Source organism: Chionomys nivalis, chromosome 6 (assembly GCF_950005125.1).
Source record: "Chionomys nivalis chromosome 6, mChiNiv1.1, whole genome shotgun sequence".
Lineage (NCBI taxonomy): Eukaryota > Metazoa > Chordata > Mammalia > Rodentia > Cricetidae > Chionomys > Chionomys nivalis.
The window spans coordinates 9596909-9622782 of record NC_080091.1 but is presented as its reverse complement, the minus strand read 5'-3'; the positions used below and the strand labels follow the sequence as shown (position 1 = coordinate 9622782).

Below are 25874 nucleotides of genomic sequence, written 5' to 3'. Positions count from 1 at the left end.
CTCACTGGCCATCCTGACTTATCACCAAATGAAGCTTCCAGTTCCAGAATTGGGTCACTAATTAGTTGAGTTATTAGCTAAAGAAGTCAAACTGATGGCAAGGCCCCATTGCTGAAAGTAACACCTACACAACTCATTGAAGATGCAGATGTTGAGCTGGCACTTACATAGAGTTTTCATCCCTATGTTTCTACAGCCATTGGTACAGGAAAATACCTTAAATCATCACAAGATAGACTTAAACACCAAGCCAGCCACAAACGATCCCTGATGGTGCCCTATCTGCATGATATGTTAAGGCAATGGTAGAACAGGCACAAAGCTGGTTAGAGAAACAAACCAATAACTGATTTAACTTAAGGCTCACTGCAAGATATGGTATTTATAACTGACACTGGTAGGGTTACCAAGAACCGGAGAATAGATAGCCCATGGCACAGGATAAAACCAAATTCTACCATTCTGTTGAAGCAGCTGTGGGCTGCGTTCCTGCCACCCAGCTCCCGGATATAATGACTTCTAATGACACTCGGCGATACTCATAGATCAATGCCTTCCTCAGTTATCACCAGAGAAGATTCCTCCCGCATCAGATGGGAACACATATAGAGATCCCCAGCCAGATATTATATAGAGAGTGACAGACTTTGGGACACTCAGCCCTAGATGGGATGTGTCCATCAATTTCCTCCCCTCAGGGCTCAGATGATCCCTTGGAAGAAAAGGAAAGAGTGTAAGAGCTAGAGGGGATGGAGGACACCAAGAAAACAAGGCCATCTAAATAAGCATGAACAAAGCTAATATTAACCCATGGAAACTGAGGCAGCCTGCACAGTGCTTGCATGGGTCTACACCATCCTCTGCAAGTGTATTATGGCTGCCAGTTTAGTATTTTTATGGGATTATTGACTGTGTGAATGATTGGGTCTCAGTTTCTTGTTCCTTTCCTTGGGTTCTTTTCTCCTGTTCATTTTTTTTGCCCACATTTAATGTGTTAGTTTTTGTTTTATCTATATTATTTTATCATTATCCTTTAGAAGTCTGTATTCAGGAGAGAGACAGAAAGGGAGTGGATCTGGATGGGACGGAGGTACAAGGTACTAGGAAGAGTAGAGAGAGGGAAAACTGTAATCAGGACTTATGTGAGAAAAAAAATAAATCTGTTTTTAATAAAGGAAACATAATGAAACAGAGCAGATGTTGATTGATGAACTTAGAATAATTTATGCCTTTATCCTAAAGACCTTGCATAGGACTAGCGTATCCCACACTTCAATTAGAAAAGCCTTTGAACTAGAATGCAGATACAATAAAGCAGAGGTCTATTTGTCCCTTCTCCTCCTCCATGCAACGGCAGAGCTTAGTCCAACACATATTATACAGAAACTTGTAAATGAATGTTTGTTGAATTAAAAAACAAAGAAAAGAAAATGAAAGGATTAATATTCAGGGAAATGACATTTTAATATAGACTCTTAACTTTCATGGTAAGGTAGACCTTCTTAGAATTAAGCAGAGAATTCATTTTTTTCAATTAAATATGTAACCATTAAATTAATATATTTCTATACTTTCCATATGTATGTATATGAATATATACATATTTGCATATATAATAAACAATATATATGTAATATATGTTAACCAGTATAAATAGTAAAAAAAAATTAAAAACTACTAATTTTTTTTTCTCCAGATTGGCACTTTATTGTTTATTTATTTATTAAAGATTTCTACCTTCTCCCCGCCACCACCTCCCATTTCCCTCCCCATCCCCCATCAAGTCCCCCTCCCTCATCATCCCTAAGAGTAATCTGGGTTCCCTGCCCTGTGGGAAGTCCAAGGACCACCCACCTCCATCCAGGTCTAGTAAGGTGAACATCCAAACTGCCTAGGCTCCCACAAAGCCAGTACATGCAGTAGGATCAAAAACCCATTGCCATTGTTCTTGAGTTCTCAGTAGTCCTCATTGTCCATTATGTTCAGCAAGTTCAGTTTTATCCCATGCTTTTTCAGACCCAGGCCAGCTGGCCTCAAGTGAACCCCAAGTCTTGTGTTTCTGTCTACCAATATTCTCCTTTCCAGGTTCTGTGTTGTTTAATAGCTGTGCTGACCTTGGCAAGGTATGGTCAGCCTTTTTTGAGTTGGTCAGGGTTGTTCAGGACTCCTAAACCATAAAGACTACACTGCTATTGCCCTTCCTTTGACCAGAGAGGTAGAATGTAAGGAAGTACCTATTCCAGAAAATAAGAATGCCTTCAGACACAGGGCTCAAGGGACTTTAGGCTGCAACTGCCATGAATGTCTCTTCTATGAGGGCTAGTTTTCATAATGCTAGAAGGAGCAATGCAAGCTTGTGAAGGAGGGAAGCAACCAAGTTTGAATAAGAATGGCTCTCATAGATCATGTATTTGAATGCTTGGTCATCATGGAGTAGTGCTACTTAGAGTTAGGAGGTGTGGTCTTGCTGGGGGTGGGTGTAGCCTTGTAGGAGAAAGTGTATCACTGGGGGAGGGCTTTGAAGTTTCAGAAAACCAAGCTAGGCCTCAGTGCCTTACTAACTCTTCATGTTGCCTGAGGTTTAGGATGTAGAACTCTCAGCTACTTCTCCAGAACCATGTCTGCCTGTGAACCACCATGTTTTCTGCCATCATTGCAATGGACTAAACCTCTGGAACTAAGCAAGTCCCAATTAAATGCTTTCCTTTAGAAGAGTTGCTGAGGTCATGGTGTCTCTTCAGTGCAAAAGAACACTGACTAAGAGAGACACCTATGAACAAGAACAAGCAGCATAATAGGACAACATGAAGGGTGCAGAGGTGGAGCATACCTTGACCATAACCAAGAACTCTCTAATTGGATTTAAGACCTTGTCAGTAAGAGGCAAATCATGCCTGATACTGGAAACCTAGGCAACTATACAAGACTTGTGTGAAGTTATGGATATTGAAAGAGAACATATAGCTATGACTTTGCTAGATAAGCATAATCTTAAGTACATTCTAAATTTTGTCCTTATACCCACAGATAAGTCTAGTCATCACTCCATATCAAGGAAACTTCTCTTTGCAAAAGACAGAGACTATTACATAAGAACCAATGAAAAGGCAGGTTGTTGAGCTCGGTGTCAGTGGCTACAGCTAGAGCATATTTTCTACACCTAATGCTCAGGGAATATTACAGAAGAAGGGCTGGAAGGACTGTGAGCCAGAGGATCACAGAATTTGCTATGAGACTGTGTCGTCTAATACTGTCTACAAGGCTTATGAAGATTCATTAACATGACTTTGTACAGCATGAGCTGAACAAAGATAACAACGATAGACATGCCAAGTGGACAGGAGAAAGACCACAGGGTCTCTACTTTACATAAAGAACTATAGACGACTAAGGAGTGCTAAGAGTAGGAGAAATAGTTTTATCTACAGGAGAGGAAACCAGCTACTTGGCCAATAATGAATGGTCAGCCCTGAAAACATACTTCCTAGTAGCTCTATAATGGACTGAGCATGTTATATTTATACACATACATATATCCACATAACAACAATTAATGAAGAAAGAGGCCATGAGTTTGAAAGAGAGCAAGAAAGGGTGTATGGGAGAGTTTAGAGGGAGGAAATGCCGTATGTTATAATCTCAAAAAGAAAAGAAAAAATGAATCTTTTTTATTATTTTTATTTTATTTTATTCTTTTTTAATTAAAATTTCCACCTCCTCCCCGTTTCCCATTTCCCTCCCCCTCCTCCCACATATTACCCCCTCCCCTACTCCCCTCCCCCTATCCCCACTCCTCTTATCCTCCCCCCACTCCATTCCCCCTCCCTCTCAATACTGAAGAGCAGTCCAGATTCCCTGCCCTGCGGGAACACCAAGGTCCTCCCACGTCTATCTAGGTCCAGGAAGATGAGCATCCAAACAGGCTAAGCTCCCACAAAGCCAGTTCATGTATTAGGATTGAAACCTAGTGCCATTGTCCTTGGCTTCTCATCAGCCTTCATTGTCCGCCATGTTCAGAGAGTCCAGTTTCAACCCATGCTTATTCAGTCCCAGTCCAGTTGGCATTGGTGGACTCCCAATAGATCAGTTCCACTGTCACAGTGGGTGGGTGCACCCCTCGTGGTCCTGGCTTCCTTGCTCATGTTCTCCCTCCTTCTGCTCCTCATTTGGACCTTAAGAGCTCAGACCATTGCTCCAAATTGGGTCTCTGTCTCTATCTCGATCCATCGCCAGATGAAGGTTCTAAGGTGATATGCAAGATATTCATCAGTATGGCTACAGGAGAGGGCCATTTCAGGTTCCCTTTCTTCAGCTGCCCAAGGAACTAACTGGGGACATCCAAGTGTGGAATATATATACATTAGAGTACTACTCAGCGGTAAAAATCAATGACTTCTCGAATTTTGCATGCAAATGGATGGAAATAGAAAACACTATCCTGAGTGAGGTATCCCAGACCCAAAAAGAGGAACATGGGATTTTCTCACTCATAATTGGTTTCTAGCCATAAATAAAGGACATTGAGCATATAATTTGTGATCCCAGAGAAGCTAAATAAGAAAGTGAACCCAAAGAAAAACGTTATAGTCATCCTCCTGGATAGGGGAAGTAGACAAGATTGCCGGGCAAAAACTGGGAACTTGAGGGTGAGGTGGCATTGGGCTAAGGGGAAATGGGGTGAGAAATGTGAGAAGGGGAGGATGGGGGGAAGCATGGGGGAATGGGATGGTTGGGATATAGGAAGGGTGGATACGGGGCAGAGAAATATATATCCTAATTAGGGGATCCATCTTAGGGTTAGCAAGAGACTTGACTCTAGAGGGGCTCGCAGGTATCCAGGGAGATGTCCCCAGCTGGTACCTTGGGCAACTGAGGAGAGGGAACCTGAAATGACCCTATCCTATACTGATGAATATCTTGCATATCACCTTAGAACCTTTATCTGGCAATGGATCGAGATAGAGACAGAGACCCATTTGGAGCAACGGACTGAGCTCTTAAGGTCCAAATGAGGAGCAGAAAAATGAATCTTAATATTTTTATTAAAATATATTTTGATCAGATTTTATCCTCCCCTCCCCCACTCTTCCTAAAGTCTTTCTACTTCCCTACCCAACTAAATTTATGTTCTCTCCTCTTTCTCTTTCAAAGCAAAAAAAAATTAAAAAAGAAATATGGGGTCCAGTACTAAGAGAGGGAAGTGGACATAGAGTCCCTTCCCTACCAAGAAGCTATTTGCAGTTGACATCTGTAGTCAAAGGCAAAACAAGTTTTCTCCAAAGGAATGCCACTTAATATCTTAAGCACACATCTGAACAGATCCCCCACCACAGGAGTAGGTGACCAATACAAAGGTATTTAAAAAAAATATTAAAGTTTTCGCTTACTAGTAGCGAGTGTTAAGTTCATTCTTAGTTATGCTGTGACATTTGTCTTTCAGGCTCTGTTTTCAGTCTTAGAAATGAAAAACATAAATTGTGTACTAAATGTTTTTAAATTATCCACTTTCCTAATTAGGGAAGACAAGAGATACAAAGAATGCAATACAGATGCTCATTACATAGGCACTGACAACGAATAATTTAGATCCATAACTCATCTCTGTAATGTATATTCATATTGCTCATGTGGAAAATAAATTTTTAAAGGAAATATATAAAATTCTGCTCCAAATTTTAGAAAAATGATAATAATCCGTGTACTTGTATAATACACATATGTATATGTTCATGTGCTTGCATAAGATTACATAGAAATGACAAATCCTATAAGGCTTTTGACTGTGTTAATGTAATATTAACTAAAATGCAAAAATAATGATATCCACGTTTTGAATTAAATTGGATAAAATTTACATGTGTGAACTTAAATCTAAAAGTCAATGAACACTTCAGATAAATATATGATGTGATTATGTGCTGTTTTCAGAATCTACATTGTTACTTTGATAGTATTTAGTATTTCACTGAGACTTTTCAGAGCCAAACACAGTCCAAGTAAAAGAATATCAATATGTAAAGCAGCATGACATGAGCTGTGGACAGTCTGTCACACATGCAAGAGTGTGGGTACAAAAGTTACAAAGTTTTCTATTATAAGATGGAACATTATTTTATATTGCTGTGCTTTTCATTTCCCTGCTGTTTATATTCAGTTTTGAATTTTGAGTCTTAATTGAAACTGAATCTCTGCCTGATATTCCGATGCTTCCAGTGCCAGGAGCAGTAGCCTCCAGCATTCATTTACAGAAAATAATGTGAATGGATGGAAGAGTAGAGGGGAATTGCTGATGGATTGTGACATTGCTGAGGGTAACCCTGAATATTCGCCACCAAAAGTCATATGTCTGCCCTATTTCTTCATCTGACCACAGTTGAGCATCCTCAACACAGACCTTCAAACCAGCATCCCTGTGATCCTCTGTGACAAGTCTTGGGAATGGAAAGGAAGTAATAGCATGAATATCTGATAAGATAGGACATAAACATTTTCTCATCTCAAGGCAGGGAGACCATGATCTACAAGTGTGTTATTTGATGTTCACAAATTATCATTTACTCCCAAGGAACGTTGACAGTTGATACTTCCTCTGCATGCATGGGCAACTCCTGCATCTGTTTTAAGTTTGAAACCTGTGATTCTTGTGCTGTTATCTACCACAGTCTAACTTGACAGCATAAAACAGGTCTTCAAAAATAAATTTAGTATATATCATGCATGACCTTGGTCTGCAGCTCTTCTAAATGAAAAGTGAAGTTGCTAGGATGTCAGGCTGAAGTCACTGCACTGTATGACTCTGAAATAAAAAGAAGACCCTGTGAATTGCTTATGTAGATATTGACTCTCAACTGGGTGGTGCTCAGAAAAGGAGTGGCTTAAGGACAAAAGTATCCTTACACTTTTTTTTGGCAATCCAGCCTGTACTTACATTTGAAATGCTTGTGGATGCTCCTTAATAATACACACCGCCTGTGTTTTAAAGCTTAAGTCCAAACACACTATAGTGTATGCATTTTTTCTTGCCATTTTTATTTCTATGGTTGTATTATCTGCATATGTGACAATGCACCATATATAGTCAGTGTCTGCAGAGATCAGAAAATGGTGTCTGATCCTGAAGAACTGGCATGAGAGGAGGTCATTGGTCACCATCGGAATGCTGTAAACTGAACCTGGGTCTCTATAACAAATTACTGCATAGAAACCACTGAGGCATCTCTGCAGAGATGCAACCAAATATTTTTTAATAAATAAAATCCGTTAAATCTGGTTTTCATCTTTGATGGTGAGATTTCTGCACACTTCACAGATTAGCCTAGAGGTACACACTCTCTGGTTTGTGAAACAGATATAAAACCACAAGTCCAGTATCTCTTCTCTGAATGTAGGAAACAGCAACAGAGAACTGCCCAGAGTCTCCATGTTTTAGAATATACTTCCAGATAAAATAAAATGCTAATCAGCTACCAATAATGATTAATGGTTTGCAAGTGAAAATTTAGGGAGGGATTTGTATATAATAGATAGAAATCCTGAAAGACTTAATAAAAAAATAGGCTTGAAATGAAAAGGACAATCAGAGTCAGTAGCAACCAGTGAAAAGCAATGAATCCATACATTAATTACAAGGTGGAATGATGGGGTCTCAGTGAATTTTCATGATGAAAATTAGATGCTGAGCAAACTTTATATCATCAAATAAAACTGTACGTAAATGTATTTATCACCTTTCTTTTTCAATTAAAATGAAATATACCACTGTGGCCAGGATGTTGAAAATATGCAGAATTGTACATGAATGTCTCTTGAGTGCAATTAAATATAAACTAAGGAAAAACACCTGCAGTGTTGTATCCAAAATAAACATAGACATTGCTATGTCTTGCTGGGGAAAGCATTTTCTATTTTAGGGCCTCTTAACTCTGGGTATGCATAGGCAACTTTAATGGACTGCGTTAGGCTCATATCTCTTTTTGCTTAGAAGTTTTTTTTTTTTTGAAATTGCAACAAAATGGTTTTTTTCTTTCAAATATGTCACATTGAAAATAGAAATCTTGCACATTGTAGAAGCCACAAGGTTTAGGTGAATATATGAACACGGACACATCACTCCTCAACCCCTGGCAAATACAACATTTTAAAAATCATGTTCTTCATCAGCTTAGGCTGATGCCATGAAATGCCATAGGTAAATCAATGGATATTAATTTTTTAAATGATTCTAGAGTTTGGAACATTCTAGACCAAAGTTTTAGCTGACTTGTCACTTGATGAGGAACCCCCTGATGATACACTTCCCTGACAATCTGTTTGCATTCTTAGCATCCTGAGGGACCCATTATCTCCTGACATTGATGCATTAGAGATTAAATTTTACCTTATGAACATGCATGCCACTTCCCTACCTACTTAAAGAAATCTTTCACAGTCCTTGGTATTCCAGGCTTAGATCTAAGCCAGGCATGTTTATTTCAGAAATCCATTAATGTATGCCAATTTACTAGTGTTTGTGAAGTCAGGATGTGATGTGGGGTTCCCCGCTGTATGCTGTGAATACCATTGATTTTAATAAAGGACTGCTTTGGACCTATAGCAGGGCAAAACTTAGCTAGGTGGGGAAAACTAAACTGAATGCTGAGAAAAAGGAGGCAGAGGAGAGAGAAGCCAGGGAGCCGCTGCTGGAGACAGATATGCAGGAACTTTTTTGGGAGGCCACGAGCCTCATGGTAAAATATAAAATAATGGAAATGGGTTAAATTAAGATGTAAAAGCTAGCCAATAAGAAGTAATAGGTCAAGCAGTGATTTAATTAATACAGTTTTGTGTGGTTATTTCAGGAGACTGAGCAGCTGGGAAACAAACAAATGGCCTCCTACTATAAGGATGTAGTTTACATTATGAATTTTTAATCTCTCTGATTTCCTATTCACAAGAAAGTTACAAAATAAAAATAAAAGGAATACAATTACCCCAGTTCCTTTTCATTAAAGAATATCATTGTAAAGTCCCTGCAGATTTAAAGCAAATGGTAAATAAATTGGAGGATATTGGCTCACATCTAGAATTCTCAACTGCCTGTAAGCCAAGGTAAATATATGCAGAATATTTTTAAAATTATTTTTCTAGCTCATGAAAGAATACTTGACTTCAGGGAATTCTAGAATTATTCCATGTTGACAATGAAGAAAAATAACACAAAAATATACTATGAAATATAAAATCAGAACTCTATACCCTTAAATATCTTTGGTAAAAAAGGATAAAAAAATTATTTCAAATGAAAACATAGTATGTGGTGGGAAGGATTCTTCATTGGAACAAAACTATAGCAATTAAAATTGTATCAATATCACTCATCTGTTTGAATATAATGGTATGGTTTTGTTTTTGTGTAGACTAATTGCTAACTTAAAAGATCATAATTTTGCAGACTGATTCAGAATTAAGTAAATTTGGCAACAACTCAACTCAATAATATAAAATTAAGGCTATCACCACATGGTCACACCAACTCCAGAGCTGGGCAGATGTTTCAGTTCAAAGTAGACTTCAATAACTTGAATTTTAAACTGTCGAATGACATATCAAAACTTGAGAAGTACATGAAGTTTTCTCCTTGAAGCTGTTTTAGGAATAGAGTTGTGCACTAAACTTGGTTTGATTTCTTCCAAATCATAAGAGAGCTTCAAGATGATGGCATTTAGCTTCAGTGCCAAACAAACTTTGGTATCTCTACAGATAAACTGACTCTGCACCCCACAGTGTATACAGCTATGAGGCAATGGGAACTTCATGGTCATCTCTGTAAGTGTCTACATATTAGAACCCAGGATGGGTGAGAACAAAGGCTCATATCTTAAAGACTTGCTGCAAGACAAATTACTAGCAAGTTTCAATATACTGAGTACATGAATTACATATTTGCTACACTAATTAATTCCATTTCACATCACAATCACTTCTAACACTATGAAAGCAATATCGAATAATAACTCAGTCCTTTGGTCATAAAACTTGTATAAGTCCTATTTTTTATAACCTGCAACTTTAGAAAATGTAGAAGGATCTGCGGGCTGCGTTCCTGCCACCCAGCTCCTGGCTGCCTGGCTAGCTTATGCCTCGAAATAATAATATGGAAATGGTATTCTTTTAAACACTGCCTGGCCCATTATATCTAGCCTCTTCTTGGCTAACTCTCACATCTCAACTAACCCATTTCTAATAATCTCTGTAGCACCACGAGGTTTGGCTTACCAGGAAGATTCTAGCCTACGTCCATCTTGGGCTGGAGTTTCATCGTGTCTGACCTGGAGAGGAGAGGCATGGTGTCTGCCTCACTTCCTCCCAGCATTCTGTTCTGTCTACTCCACCTACCTAATTTTCTGACCTATCAGACCAAGCAGTTTTCTTTATTGATTAACCACTGAAACAACAGATTAACAAATGACCTTCCCACATCAAGAAAAATCTTAAAATTTCTGCCTTTCTCTCTCTGTGTGTGTTTATATAATTCATGAAACAATAGAAATATTATGACCCACTTTGCAGATAATGTATTAACAAGCAAATCATGCTCAGTGACTAACATAAGGTCAGCACATGATACATTTTAATTTTGTATGGCACTAATGTGCTATTCATCTTGTGAAAATGCAGAGTCATCTTGTTGAATCAACAGGGCAGTAACTTGAGTGACTTCTGGGTGGCACTTCTGAATCTGTACAGGCTATCATTATGGAGGATTTCAGGAGTAGTTTGAACCAATGACTTGCTGAAATTTTCTTCTGTTTAAATACTTGTTTAGTGTAAGACTCTACTGAAGTCAATCACATTTTTCTGTGAATTCCCTTTGTTCAACCTCTGAACCAGGCAAATCTTTTTGAAGACAGAACATTCTGCTTCTGTTAGTAATAATTCATTTCCATTACAAAGGAGTTATGGTTTGGATGTGTTGGATTGTGCCTGTATATGCGTAATCTCTGCATGTGTGAAGGTTTATATTTACTGTGAACTTGAATGGATTTAGAGTCATCTAGGAGACACAATTCTGGGCTTGTCTTTGAATACTACTGTAGGAAGGTTTAAGTAAAGAAGAAGACTCAAATTTATTGTGGACAGCACTATCCGATGGACTGAAGCTTGGCAGTGAATAAAATGGGGAATAAAGAAAAAACTTGAGCACTAGACTGATTGCTTTCTGCTTCCTTGCTATAAATGCAACATGTCCTTCCCTTCTTTCCATGATGAACTTTTCTTATACAGATTCTAAGAGGAAATAAGTCCTTTTGTCCTTAAGTTGCCTTCTAAGATATTTTGTAACAGAAATAAAATAACGTAAATGCTTCTATATTGCAATAAGGTTTAAGGCAAACCTTTTCTTTCATTGCTCATGAAGTAGTTCAGCACCTCTTAAATTGATCTGTGTAGGCAGTGAGGCGTCTCTGTGTTTAGAGAGTTCAGGAGTTAGACAAACAACAAGAAATGTCAAAGGGAGGCAAACACAGTGGAGCTGTCCAGGGACTAAAGACTTGAGAGGAGAAGCTAGAGAGTCCCTGAGATCTGTGCAACTATCCTGTAGGAAATAAACCTGGAATTGCTACACTGAGCACTGAACATGAAAGGGACATCAGATTTTAATCTTAAGAAAGGTAAGTTATAGAAAATTTTGGCACATTGTTCCAGATGATTGGTAATTGATCTTAAGATTATTAAGTCTGTTTTTTAAAATAGTGGACCTATACACAGCTTTGTATGAAATAAACTTGGCATTGGTTTTAGCAGTATAGATTTTTTCTCTGTGTATTACTGGACATGAAGTATGCTAGAGAGACCCTCTATCAGCTTTTACTGCCACCACTAAATAATAACAGGAAAACAAAGCTGGTTTTTGAGTGTGAGTCTCTGTATGAACATGTTTAGTGTTTGTTATTTATTTGTGGCTGTGATTTTACAAAATGATTTATAGAATATATTATTTCATTGGATCATCATGCCACCTCTATTGGGCTAAAATTTTAAATGTCTTTATTTCATATATCACAAATAGAAGCTTCATACATATATACTTTTAGTTGTTTTCTATAAAATACTCAATAAACATGAACAGAATATTATATAAATATTAATGCTTGATGTGTCATCAAGACTTTTTTTTTAATTCAAGGGATGGAGCCTGTAAGATTTCAAGGAGAGCACACATACAATGACTAAAAAAATCTTTTAAGTCTACCTTGCAAGTTGAAGCAAAATCATGATTCAGATACAAGTCTTGACAAATATCCAATCCCTTCAATCCCTTGTCTTTGACACTTGTGGCATTCTCCTTTTTTAGCATAATTTTTATTAGTTCTTTGGCAATTTTACATCAGGCACCTCCATCATACTCATTTCCCGATCCCTCCATACTCACCCTTGTAGTGTCTCCCTCTCAATAAAATAACATAAAAATAAAAGTACAGATAATATTAGTTAACAAACAAACAAAACAAACAAAAAAGCAAGTAAATTCAAGACAAAACAACACAAAAAACAAAGCACTTCACTCCTCTGTCTTTCTTGATTCTCCATTGTTTTCTTATTCATTGTATTGGCGTAGAGAGCTGCTGTGTATCATGTGCAAGTAGCTTTAATTGTAAATGTTCATTATGTAATGTGTTGTTGGTCAGGTTCAAGGCCTCTGGATTCTGGTACACCATCGATACTGCACCCTCACTGATATCCCTCTGCAGTTCATTCATGAACCCTAGCAGGTCATAGATTGGGTAGCTATTGGGAAGTGTTAACTCAGAGTCCTGTAAGTATATTTGAGTGGTAACTGACTTGGTTTGGCCTGGTTGCTGAGACCACTACCTTCTGGTGAGAGGCAGAGCCAACTCTCCCATGCCTGTGGTAAGGGGTGGGTCCGGCTATCCCAAGTGCCAAATTAGTATTGAAGAGAGGCAATTCTCCTACTGGTGGTAGGCCCAACTCTCCTGTGTTGGAGCCATTGGACTCCATTATATCAGGGCCAGTGTGGGGCAGAGTCCACTCTCTGGTGTGGTGGAGTGGATCTCCCCAGGGCAGTGAGAGGCAGGGAAGCTCAGCACAACATTTGTACTTTAACACATGATTCAACCCATGTGGTTAACACAGTCAACAGACATCAACACAGATCATGACTGCAGGCAGGACCATGGCAAGACATGGCCAGCAGAAGCAGCTTGGGTCCAGATGTCACCGTGGCCCTGGGACACCAGTGTTCTTAAGCATACTCTTGAGGAGGGGTACTTTTCTCTACCACAGTATTGCCATGCTGTATGGTTATAATACCCTTTCTACATCACAGATGAATACAAAAGGACCCATTCTCATTTAGAACAATGTGTAAGGAAGAAGAAAAAAAGAAGAAGGATAAGGAGGAAGAGGAAGAAGGAGGAAAAGGAGGAGGAGGAGGAAAAGAAGATGAAAAGAAGGACTTTTTTACTAAGACAAAAGAGAAAAGCTTGAATAATCTCTGTAGTTCCTGCCCTGAATAAAAATAACAGGCCAAAGGAGGCATAGACTACACTCTACAATATTTAATCCAATGTCTAAGTATAGGACACTGTACATTCAAAGACATAGCAAAAACAGACAAATTTTCTTAAGAACTTCCTGTAACCCCCACAGATCGAAAATGCCATCTCTTAGTATCAATTTCAACTAGAGATTCATTGCAAATCCAAAATCTTGGGCTCAAAGCAACTTGCCTGTACTGAGTCAAAAATTAAGCACTGTGGTTTCTTTTCCAGTCTCCTCTTCACTTAAGTATATGGAATACTGCTCACAGCAGACACCACAAGTAACCCTGGCTATACCTGCAGAATGCAATCAACATTTCACACCTGTTGTATGCTCCTAGCTAAAGTAAACACTTCACATGACTTGCAAATTTCTTAAACTAACCACTCCCAGACTCTGACTGCACACTTGCTTGATTTTTTTGATAGTTCACATTTTTTTCTTGCTTGATTTTTAAATAAAACAAATTATCTGACCAGTCCATGAGACTCACTTTCTATGCAACACCAGTATCACTCCTCTGCAGGACACTCAAGGACAAAAACACATAACTCATGAATCTTCCTATCTCCAGTACAGTGATGGGCTATTTCTCATGATGATGAGCCTAAGACTCAAAGACCCTTTATCAGGAGCCTGGCTGTGCACTCTTCATGAATAATAAATTTGTTACCTGGTTCTCCTTCCTAATATCTACAGCACAAACATTCCCTTGACATTTTTAAGGGTCTTAGAACCTAGCTTTGTCCCTGTGTCCTCCTCCCCTTGCTCTCAGTCAACAATCAAGGTTCCAAAGCCACATACAGTCAGTTCCCATTAAGTCTACAGGTAGAAGATTCTCTTTTCTTTCCAAATTATGCAACTTTCGTATTTTTATAATAATCCTAAAGAAATAAACACTAATTTGTAAAATTGTCCATTTGTAGCCAAAAACATGGTTCACCTACAAAGTAGGAGGTATCTCACCAAACACATTTGAGTCTCTTGTCACAACCTCATTTGCTGTGAGGTAATTTATCAAATGAGGCAAGTGTGGTTCTTCATGGCAAGGTTTGGTATTATGTCGTTCAAATCCTACATCTTCAATTGAGGCTTTTATTGTGTGATTTGCCACAAAACACCCAAATCTTAAGACCATATAATTTTGTCATAGAAATTAGAGGTCCTTGGATGTTCATTGTATAATTCATAAGCTGACCTCTTCACCCTTTATGCCCGCCTGCTTCTGTGACATGACTCTTGGCTGCTGCTTCTGTGAAGTTTCATCTTTAAGTGTTCTCTTTACCACCAGGGAAGGTGAAAAGTAAAAGGGTAAATGCTATCTCTTTCGAAGCAAACTAAAGTTGCCATCATTTCTTCTCTTGATACACTGGTGGCCATAAGTCAGGTGTACAATTTTAGGAAGTCATTCTCAGTGATCATTTCCCCAGACAAAAGTAGAGTTTTTCTTCTAAGAGAAGAAAACAGCCTCTGAGAAGAACTTTGGCTCTTTGTCATGGTTTCGGCACTACTACTGTATCATAATTCATAGCATGGATTTAACTGTGAAACCAGAAAGACTAAAGTAGGAAATAACCAGTGCTATAGTTAACTAAGCTAATGAACAAGTACTTAAGAAGCACCTCTTCAGCTGAATACATCATCCCAAGTACCTCACACTCTGCAAGTCTACAGGAGTAAATTTATTATCAACTCCTGTCTTTGTTCCCAAGACACTTATCATCCACCTGCTGAGCAAGCTGCTGTGACACAGAAGAAAGATCTGGTGGAAGGGTCCTAGGCATTCCTCAGAGTTGTCTGCGATGGATAACCATGAGCCAGAATTCACGCTTTAGTCCTGACTAGCTGAACCAGACTTTTTCTATCTGTCCCAAGATCCCCATTTCATCCTGGCTTCTAGGAAAACCTCTTGTACACTAGAACACTAAGAATAACTATATACATGGGAGGAGTTTCTCAGTCCTACCTCTATTCCCACCAGTCACTGCCATTCTCCAGTATCTGCATATTGACAGTTTTATGCCTGTCAGTCTCCATGAGGTAGTAGACTTGAATTGTTACCGCAAGGAAAGGTACAGGATTCCACAAGGCTTTTTGTTATTGTCTGAGTTATTCTTCTTTACTACCAATGAGGTGTATAGAAAGGCATGACACTCCTATTCAACAGCAGACAAACTGGCATTCAGAGAAGTGGAAGATTCTTGCATGCAGCTCATAAAGGGCAGAGATGGTGTGTGAGTTCATATCTGATTCCAGACTCTGTGTTCTTGTCTTCTTGGAATCATTTACACAATAATGAGTTCATGAATGATGCCTCCAGTATTATGAGCTTTTTCTTGGAACCAGTAGGTGCTAATCTTGACATACCTCTCCTCAGTGACTCCCTTTGTCTCCTGATCAGACAGAATATTCAGTACTCAAATTGTTGTTTTGCGGGAAGAAGAAAAGATGAAGTGCCGACACATGACTTCTCTGAGAGCTCACCTAAACTCTCATTCCATGCCCACTGAACGGTATACAGGCTCAGTGATCCAGCTCTTAACTACTTTTCCGCACTGATGTTCTGTGAGCATGAGGCTTATGATATTTAAATGGTCCATGAATTTCATTTATATTTATGGCCTCTCAGTTGTTTTCAAAACAAGTAAATTATCTTCTCTGTAAGATATTCAGTGTGGATGGTAAGTGTTGCAATCACTAAGTACCATTTTGTTTTTGAATTTTGGGAAGCCTTTCAGTCTGCTTCAGTGTGTGCCTATGTTTGGGTTTTTCTCAGGTGTGCCTGCTGTGATCTGTGCTCTTTACAGGACTGACTACAGGACCTGAGAGCACAAGTCTGTAATGGCCCATCATAACATCTGTCTTAATTACCCTTCCATCTTCAAGTCCTTGTACACCTGCACCCGGTCAATTAGAAAAGAGCAAGAGAAACTGTCCCAATAGCTTTCTTAACAGTTAAAGTTGGCATAAGGGAGGAGATTCCATTGGATAGAGCTCAACAGTGTATTCTAGGTATGGCCTGGCTGTTCACAAGCTGTCACCAAGAACATCGGTTTACTGTGATAGTCCCAAGCCTCTGTTTCTACTTTTGTTATGCCTGTCTCTTAAACAATCAGCATGAAAATGTGCTATAAACAAGCAATTTCCTATATGCCATATAACCATAAGGCATAGTTTCCTATTGCCATAGACATATGGCAATGATATCTACTACAAACTAAAACTCAGAGAATGAGGCTTCTCTTCAAATACAGTTTTCGCATGAGTTTAAAACTTTGGGCGTGCTTCTGATTCTCTCAGATGCTTAGTCACTCTTTGTTCTGGAGAGAATCAAATAGAGAACAAACAGGAGGCAGAAGAAAAGGACTGTTGAAAACTGAAGGGCAATTAACATTTTAAGTGTGCTTGTGGATTCTTCCAAACATTCTAATCCACTTGAAGAGTTTAATAGTCGCACTCCTGCTTTACTAGAAGTGGAGCTGAGAACAAAGTGCTTAGATCTGAGAACAGAGCCAAGGCTACAGCAACAGAGCAAGAAAATGCAGGAAGAAGTCCTTCCCATTGGCTAGTGACTGAGTGCTCAGAGAGAAAACCCTTCCTTCAGAGAGAAACTACTGAATTGGATGAGTACCAAAGCACAGGTGAGCTCCCAGAAACTGTGTGTAAGAACAAAAAGCAATAGCACCTCATGACTATGCTGATGCACAAATATAATAGCCCTGAACAAAAGGATGGGGCCAGGGTAATGTCCATTATATAGAAGAAAATGTGTACAGTCTGGAAATTATACATAATAAATGAACAGAATAGAATATCGCTGCAAGAGTAAGGAGCTGCCTGATGGTTAAAAGGTGATATAAGAGATTAAAGTGCGCCGGGCGGTGGTGGCGCACGCCTTTAATCCCAGCACTTGGGAGGCAGAGGCAGGCGGATCTCTGTGAGTTCGAGACCAGCCTGGTCTACAAGAGCTAGTTCCAGGACAGGGTCCAAAACCACAGAGAAACCCTGTCTCGAAAAACCAAAAAAACAAAAAAACAACAACAAAAAAAAAGACAACCAAGGGCCGGGCGGTGGTGGCGCACGCCTTTAATCCCAGCACTTGGGAGGCAGAGGCAGGTGGATCTCTGTGAGTTCGAGACCAGCCTGGTCTACAGAGCTAGTTCCAGGACAGGCTCCAAAAACCACAGAGAAACCCTGTCTCGAAAAACCAAAAAAAAAAAAAAAAAAAAGAGATTAAAGTGCATTCACACACACGTGTGCACACACGCGCACTCACGTGCACATACACACACACAAAACAAGCAAGACAAAAATGCCCAAAGCAATATGAGACAAAAAGGCTATAAAAATACCATTAAGCTTATTATGTATTGGTCATCATTCTGTTTGCATTTGGCTTGGTATCTGAGATATCAGAGAGGATGCTACCTGTTCTGATTCTTACCCCACAAATAATGAGGCTATGGAATCCAATCAAATTACTGTTTGTTTCCAGTAAAGAGATAGCCAGGGGAATATTCAATATTTTTAATATAGATAATTTGACCCAGGAAAAATTTCCTTGATTTTCTAAAAAATATTCAAGATGGGTACACTAAAATTAGGATATTTAAGGTATGTGTGGAGATTGTACTGCTAGTTTCCTTATTGTGTTAACGTGTGTGTGCACGCGTGCCTGCTCTCATGTGTATGAGAGGGAGGGAGGGCTGGGGCAGTGACATGGTCTTGCACTTTCTTCAGATTGAATGGTTGCTGTAGGACTAGGAATATAAACAGGCAGGATCCCAGGAAAAATGACTCCACAGAGGGAAGACAGTGCTGATTATGCTGCAATTGCTACTACAGTATCTTCTAAACGAGCTGCAGTAGGATCCTAGTGGAGGACGTGTGGTAGAGAGTTTTAGATTAAGGGATTAGGCTTTGGTCTCCCTCAGCCAGCGTCTGGAGCAGATGGCAGAACCAGAAGACAATTTGACTCCCAACAGTAGGGCGGCCTTTCTTCCACTTGAAGGAGAAAGCAAATATGTTGGGTGTTCCAAAAACAGGTCTTTTAAAATATAGGTACCTTGCAGTCACCACAGAAAGGCCCCAATTGATGAATCCACCTATTAATAAATTAATGCTGTTGGTAATGAAAATAAAAATCACTCTCGTGTTGTAGGGGATCCCTGAATACTCCAAGCTCAGACAATTGTGCTCTGTTTCCATTGTTTCTCTAACCCATGAGGACCTCTGCAGAGGTAACTTTAGCTTATTTAAGACTCCCCATTCTTCCCCACAGCACAACTCTCCATGATCCTTATGAAAAGCCACATAAAGGAAGAAAAGTTCCTTACAGACCACAAATGCAGGGAAGTCACAGGGCAGGCACATGTCCCTAAATCTACTTTAATGGTGTCTATTTCTAGGAACATGAACTGAGATGGACTCTGCACTTCCTGTGATTGCAAGTGGTATAGATGGGTGACACATGCTGTTTCCTCAGAGTATTATTTGAAAATGTCCTACTACTCATATTGCAATGGGGAGATGTTGGATTCCATGCTAGGTAGAGACTTCCTTCCTGCTGTCTTTCCCTGTCTCTCTCACACCCATAAGTGGTAGGGAGAAGCACACTCCAATTACAAACAGATGCTGCTATTTAGACATATCTTCACAGCATGTGGGAGTGGTTTCAGGAGCCAGCTGCAAATGCAGCCTTTGTCTAGTGAATCAGAGAGAGGAGAAACCACTGTGAGGCAATGCTGGAGGACAGTCTTTAATAGATCCCTGACATAGGAAGGGAGCACACATGACTGTGTTGAATCACCTGTGGACTCCTTACCTTAGACAAGACAGAAAGAACATGCTGGGCTCTTTCCTTAGAAGTAAGTTAGGGCACTTACATTTCTTATTGAGACACATCGTCTTTTGCTTTTACGAATTTGAGTAGTTTGCCTCTGTCCAGCATCTGTACCCATCACTCAGCTCAAGCTCAAATGCCATTTCATTTGCTTTAGTAGTATGTGTCAATGGGTGTCAAATCTGGGTATTTTTAATCTCCTATCTGTTCAAATCTGACAGCCAGCTCTGAAACCATAGGAAAAGGGGAAAATCTCTTCCATGTGTAAGGCTAGCAAGTTCCAAACATTCCCAAGAAAGAAGTTAGGGAACGTGAGCAAAGAGGAAAGGGCATATTCAACATCAGAATGAAAAAGCCATGAGTCATGACAACACAGCAACAACATAACATCACAACATAATGGCAAACTATATAATAACAGGGAACACAAGAACATCACTGTTGTGCTAACTGTTCTCATATAACTGCCCTATTTTGCAGTTCTTCTGAACACCTGGGTATGTATAGGAGGAGATTTACTAGATAGACACTTTGGTTCTAACAGCTGACAGTTTGCTTTTGGTAAGGGCTGTGTGAATGAACAGAAGCTGGTCCACACACACAGGAATTGGAAGCACTGAATTTTAGACACATGCAGGGCTCTGAAGCAAAGCACATTAAAGCGATACATCCCTTGTGAACAGTTCTCTAGTTTGTACTAAAGTTACTATTCTTAAACCCCAGTGGATGCTCCCAGCGGACTGCTGTATTCCACTGGCTTAGTGATACACTCTACTTTGTTTATTTGTTTCCATTGTGATGGTGGAATCAGAGGTCTAGGAGGAGGGCAGTAAGACAGCACTGTGGGGGAGGGGCATGAGGCAAGTTTAGTGGGACGGAGAATGTTGCACACTCACATAGTGGCGTCTGGTGACTGAACTGTCCTCCTTAGGGTCGGATCACTTTGAAAGATGTGATTCCTGATTACACTGACATTTAATAAGCTGCCACGCAGAACTGGTAGGTAATCTAACTGAGGGAAAAAAGAAGCAAATTTTACATTTAAAAACGTTCAGTTTATTCATCTGTACGTTGTGTACTTTGGAGTTCAGAATACTTTTATTTACTGGATAGATGTCTCTAATCCCCAAATCCCTAAATATCAAACAGTCTGTCAGATTTCAGGGTACATGAGACTTGGGGCTTTTAGATTAGAATGCTAAGTATGTATATACTTGTATCTCTCTCTCTCTCTCATGCACGCACGCACGCACAAACACAGAGAGAGAGAGAGAGAGAGAGAGAGACAGACAGACAGACAGACAGATAGAGGAAAATAGACATTTAGTATGAACAGAAGGAACCTGTCAAAGGCCATTGAGGAAATAAACAGGAAACAGTGGGTACAACAGTATCGGACTTCGGAAGACCATGGAGAAAGGTCCTTCCTTTCCTTTCAATTTCCACACAGTCCTCTCTGGATGCACACATCAAGAACAGTTATTACAGCTACAAGAGAAGGTACAGTGACCCAATCTCTTCTACATTCTATTTCTAAAGCATTGCTTACTGAGTATTCATCATGAACAAATTTACCAGGCCACGTGTTTGTCTGCTTACAGTTATTTATACTCCTAAACAAATGTTTAAGTAATGTTAAGTTATTCTACTTTGAAAGTTGTAGTGATACTTCATTTGTAGTTTAATAAATAAAGGTGGCCTGAAGATCAGAGAGTAAAACACTCTCAATGGTCAGCATTACATAGACCAGGCAGTAGTGACACACACCTTTAGTCCCAGTAGCCACACTAGTTTGCCTTAGAAACTGACCAGTAGTGGTGCACACCTTTAGTTCCAGCACTAGATGGCAATATAAGGTGGGAGAAGACAGCTTCCAGACACAGCCTCATTCTGAGGATTTCTGGAGACAGGATTGCCATTTCGGACCAAGGCAATGGTTGTTTTGCTTTTCTGACCTTCAGGTTGAACCACAATTTCTCTCTCTGGGTTTCTATTAATTGTGCACCAGAAAGTGAGAACACCGAGTGTCCTTAGTTGATTGCCATGGTCAGGTTGACCAGGTGTATCTATGAGAATATATCTAGAAGAGCTTATCTGAGGTATGAAGAATCATATTAAATGTGAGCAGTACCATCTCATGGGTTGGGGACTTAGACTCAAACGAGACACAAGCTGAGCACCAATCACTTCAATTCTTGACACCCCTTGACTGAGGAAACAATGTGACCAAGTGGTCTTATGTTCTTGCTACGAGGTCTTCCCTACTATGTTTAACTGCAGCCTTGAGGTGTGAGCCGCCAAAATAAGCACAACCTTCCTTGTGTTGCTTTGGTCAGGGGTTTTGTAATAACATGAAAAGTAACTAATACTTAGAGATAAAAATAATATTAACAAAACCAAACTCTATATTTATTAGAAGCAAGGCACGTTTCTAATGAAATAAATTAGGCTAATCATCTTTCAGCATTTTCAAATGCAAAGGAGGGATAGAAAGAAACCTTTTAGAAATTGCAAAGCAATTACTATAGTTGAGCTCGTTCTGACTCCCAAAACTTTAGCTGTCACTGCTCTATTTCAAACCAACTATTAAGTGATACTAGCACAAAATAAGATCCTGTTTCCAGTGTCTACACTCTGTTCCTTACAGGGTGAGCATACATGAGGGGACATAGGGAAGTCAGAGGGTAATTTCTGATTCCAGAATAGTACTGTCAACATCCCCATGTGGGATTTTAAATAAATCTACAATTATCTTAATATCATCTTATCTTTCTAAATTTATTTTAACTGTCATATTTTTTGTATCAGTTTGGGTGGCACAGTATTATATTTTAATACAGATATACAACTCTGAAATGGTTTCTTCCTGGAGGGAAGTTTGATCATTTGAAATGGAGGATGAACACCTTTTGTTTGTTTTGCCCATGTCTGTTTTTTGTGCAAACATCACCAATTTTGGAACAGATACACATTTTCATGACTTTCAATTATCTCTGTCTTGAAGAGTGGAACTTAGAAGCCAGTCTAAATCAGTTAATATTTCATGTTGTCTGAGAATAATGACATTGCCTGGTTATAATGAAGGGTTTGGAAAAAAAAAAAAAAGAACGTCTGGGGAGAATCTGGGGATTTCTCAGGTTGTTGTTTACTCTTTCCTGCTACCATGGAATGACATGAGTAACCACGACTGTCACTGTCCAGAGTGTGAGGACACTGGCTGTTTGAGACAGGTCACCACAGACAAAAGCCACAATCAGGAACAGAGAACCAGGACCTTAGTTCCAGTGAGATCGCTGATAAACATGTCCAGACCCAAGTAACCAAATCTATTGTCTTAATCGTTTATTAGATTCTAGGTCTATGTGACTTATTTTTCAAAGCAAGACACATTGCAGATAAGAATGTAGGTACAGATCAGCAGACATGGCTCCCAGAGCGCTGGCTCCCGAGCCAGAGAGACGGAAGGGCATCTGGGCCGTGTTGCTGGGGCCGCCCGGGGCTGGCAAGGGGACCCAGGCGCCCAGATTGGCAGAAAACATCTGTGTCTGCCATTTGGCCACGGGAGACATGCTGAGAGCCATGGTGGCTTCAGGTTCAGAGCTGGGCAAGAAGCTGAAGGCGATGATGGATGCTAGAAAACTGATGGCTTCCCTCGGACTGTGAGGCAGGCTGAAACGCTTGATGACCTCATGGAGAAGAGGGAGAAGCTTGATTCAGTGATTGAGTTCAGCATTCCAGACTCCCTGCTGATCCGGAGGATCACTGGAAGACTGATTCATCCCAAGAGTGGCTGGTCCTACCATGAGGAGTTCAACCCTCCAAAGGAGCCAATGAAAGATGATATCACTGGAGAGCCGAGCCCCTGATCCGCAGGTCAGATGACAATGAGAAGGCCTTGAAGATCTGCCCGGAGGCCTACCACATGCAGACCACCCCGCTCATGGAGTACTACAGGAGGCGGGGCATTCACAGTGCCATCGATGCATGCCAGACCCCGGATGTCATGTTTGCCAGCATCCTAGCAGCTTCTCCAAAGCCACATCCTAGTAAAAGAAGACCAGGCAAGACCGCACCCTGCTCATCTCCTCGCCGTGTGATCCCTGCTCTTAGATGCTGGGCAGAAGGGAAAGGGGTGGTCACGGGGAAGGAAGGATGGTGAGGGAGGTGGTGAGGAGCTCAAGACGAACATTTGGAACAGTGGCAGTGTTGTAATTATAAGGAATTTTTAAAAAATGCATAGGTGGGAATTTGTAATGGATAAGGAAGGGAAAAGATTAATTTAAAAAAAAACGTGATTGGAGGTCATTGGTATAAACGAGCTAAGGTATTTTTTAAGCGATCAAGTTTTCATTTACTCTGGAACACAAAGCTAATGCTCTAAGAAACCTCAGCTTCCATATAAGGAGCTCATGGATCACGAAGCCAAGAACGTAGCCGTCAGACTGGACCTGTGCATCCTGTATGCAGCAAGCACGGTGGGCTGCTGCCAGTGACTCCCCATTCCATAAAGACTCGCCTGCACATTTGGAGAAGGTGGGGGTGTGATCTCATGGGGGGTGGTTCAGCAAATCATTTTTATTGGAATTGTGGGGAGCAAGGGGAGACAGAGTACATATTTCTTCCCACTTGGAGTCACCTGCTCTAGCGGCAAAGCCTTCAGCAGCCACCCGACACACACTAGTCCTACAACTTTGCTTTCGTTCATCCCCAGGACCCTTTTCAATAAGTAAATAAGAGCTAGGAATGCAGTTCAGCGGCACGTGTGTGCCTGGCATTACAAGGCCCTGCGTTCAGTACTCAGCAGTGAAAGGGGAAACAAAATGTCTTAAGCTAAATCTTCCAAAGATTGTCCTTCTCATCCTCCAGTGCTGTGCCTGGGATCTCTGACAACACTGTGATGTATCTTTCAATGAGGTGCCTTCATAACTGACCAAATGCTGCCGTGTTTGGCCCCTGAGTCAATAAAGTACGTTGAAAATTTGCAAACAAACAAACAAAAAAAGAATCTCCAAGTTCTTCAAGAGATCACCCCTGCTGTGATTAATTTCTTTCTGTGGAGCCTTTTATTTAACAAGCGTTGCACATGTTGTTCTCTTTTTTGTGTGTTTATAGACATTTTGGAAAAAATGCTGGCATGAATATTGATGTACAGTCCTCTGAGGAACATGTGTTTCAGTAATTGCAGCACATATATTTGGAAGCAGACTTGTGGGCCTTCTGGTTTCCAAGTTTAACATCTTGAAGAAAGGTCAAACTGTTCTTTAATCTGATACATTGTTTGAGTTTTCCACTGTGGTTGAATGAAGGCTCCAGTTTTCCAGTTTTGCTCACAGTGGCAAATTTATTTTTTTTAAATTTAGTTTTATTATGAAATGCTTCCTCAGTATTTCCTCCCAAGTATTTCAAGTTTTGGCACTGATATTGACAGCTCTGCTGTATTTTGCTTAACTTTTGTAATTGGTATAGACTGTAGGTGGGATGTCTGTCTTCCCAGAGGATGAATGTGTAATTTGAGTTTAGTGAATAATGAGCCATCATATGTCAAAAGAAGGAGCTACCCATGTAAGTACTGTGCAAACCCCTTGAAAGATATACTTCTCAAAACAGTTATAGACTGCAACTGTTCAAATGTGACTATGCAAATTCTAAAATATTAAGATAAACAAAAATCTATAACAAAATTATTTTATTTTAAACTAATTTGTTGTAGAATACAATTGGTATATTTTAATTGTAAACTTTCAAAAACAAGTGGCTCTATTGTCTCATTCCCCGCCCCAATCAAAATCGACCCAATATACAGCTTCAAAAATAAGAAACACCTACAGGGTGCCAGGGCCCCTCGCTAACTGGGGAAGACTGGGAGAACAGGCTGGGGATTCGGGAAAATTAGCTTTGTGTGACCAAATAATCTAAGATCAATGATAAGGGTATATGGTCAGGGTTATAAAAAATTAAATAAAATGAGTGATTCATTCTGATTATCACAGCATCATTTCATGCTAAATCATGTTTTAATAAGATTGCATATATAGATATTATCAATGCAACCTAATGTATCTTTGTATCCTGTTAGAATATCCTTTGCTGTTGGTGGTTCATAAGTGAAGTAGGCGTTCTAGGTGATCAAAAGAGTAATCCCTCCAAACTTGTCTAATTAACAGGAAAAAGATCAAGGAAGATACATACAGACATACCTTTGCATTATAAGAAACTACAAAGAAGAGATTATATCTAGTCATTTGGATTGTTAGCATGTACTATGTGTCATAAAAGTTTGCATTGTAAACAGAAGTAGATAGGTCAAAGAATGACCAAAAATTAGAAAAGCAGAAACCTGCCTAAGGCTGTTGAGAAAAATTCCTAATGCTGTTTTTGGAATTAAGTGTTTGTTTCCTCTAAATTGTGCCCTCCCAGGTCTTTCAAAGTCTTCCTGCTTCTCCTTCATAGCATGCCTGCTTCCACATCAGCTCTCCTTTGATTGCAGCCAGGT

General features: G+C 39.8%; 1 protein-coding gene and 1 pseudogene across 2 annotated transcripts in view; one reads left to right on the top strand and one right to left on the bottom strand.

The window, feature by feature from the left end:
• The window catches only part of LOC130875937 (leucine zipper protein 2-like), a 351484-nt gene that overhangs the window by 82806 nt on the left and 242804 nt on the right, over positions 1–25874 (bottom strand). The gene's annotated exons all lie outside the window — the stretch shown is intronic.
• On the top strand, positions 22805–23222 carry LOC130875938 (adenylate kinase 2, mitochondrial-like; annotated as a pseudogene).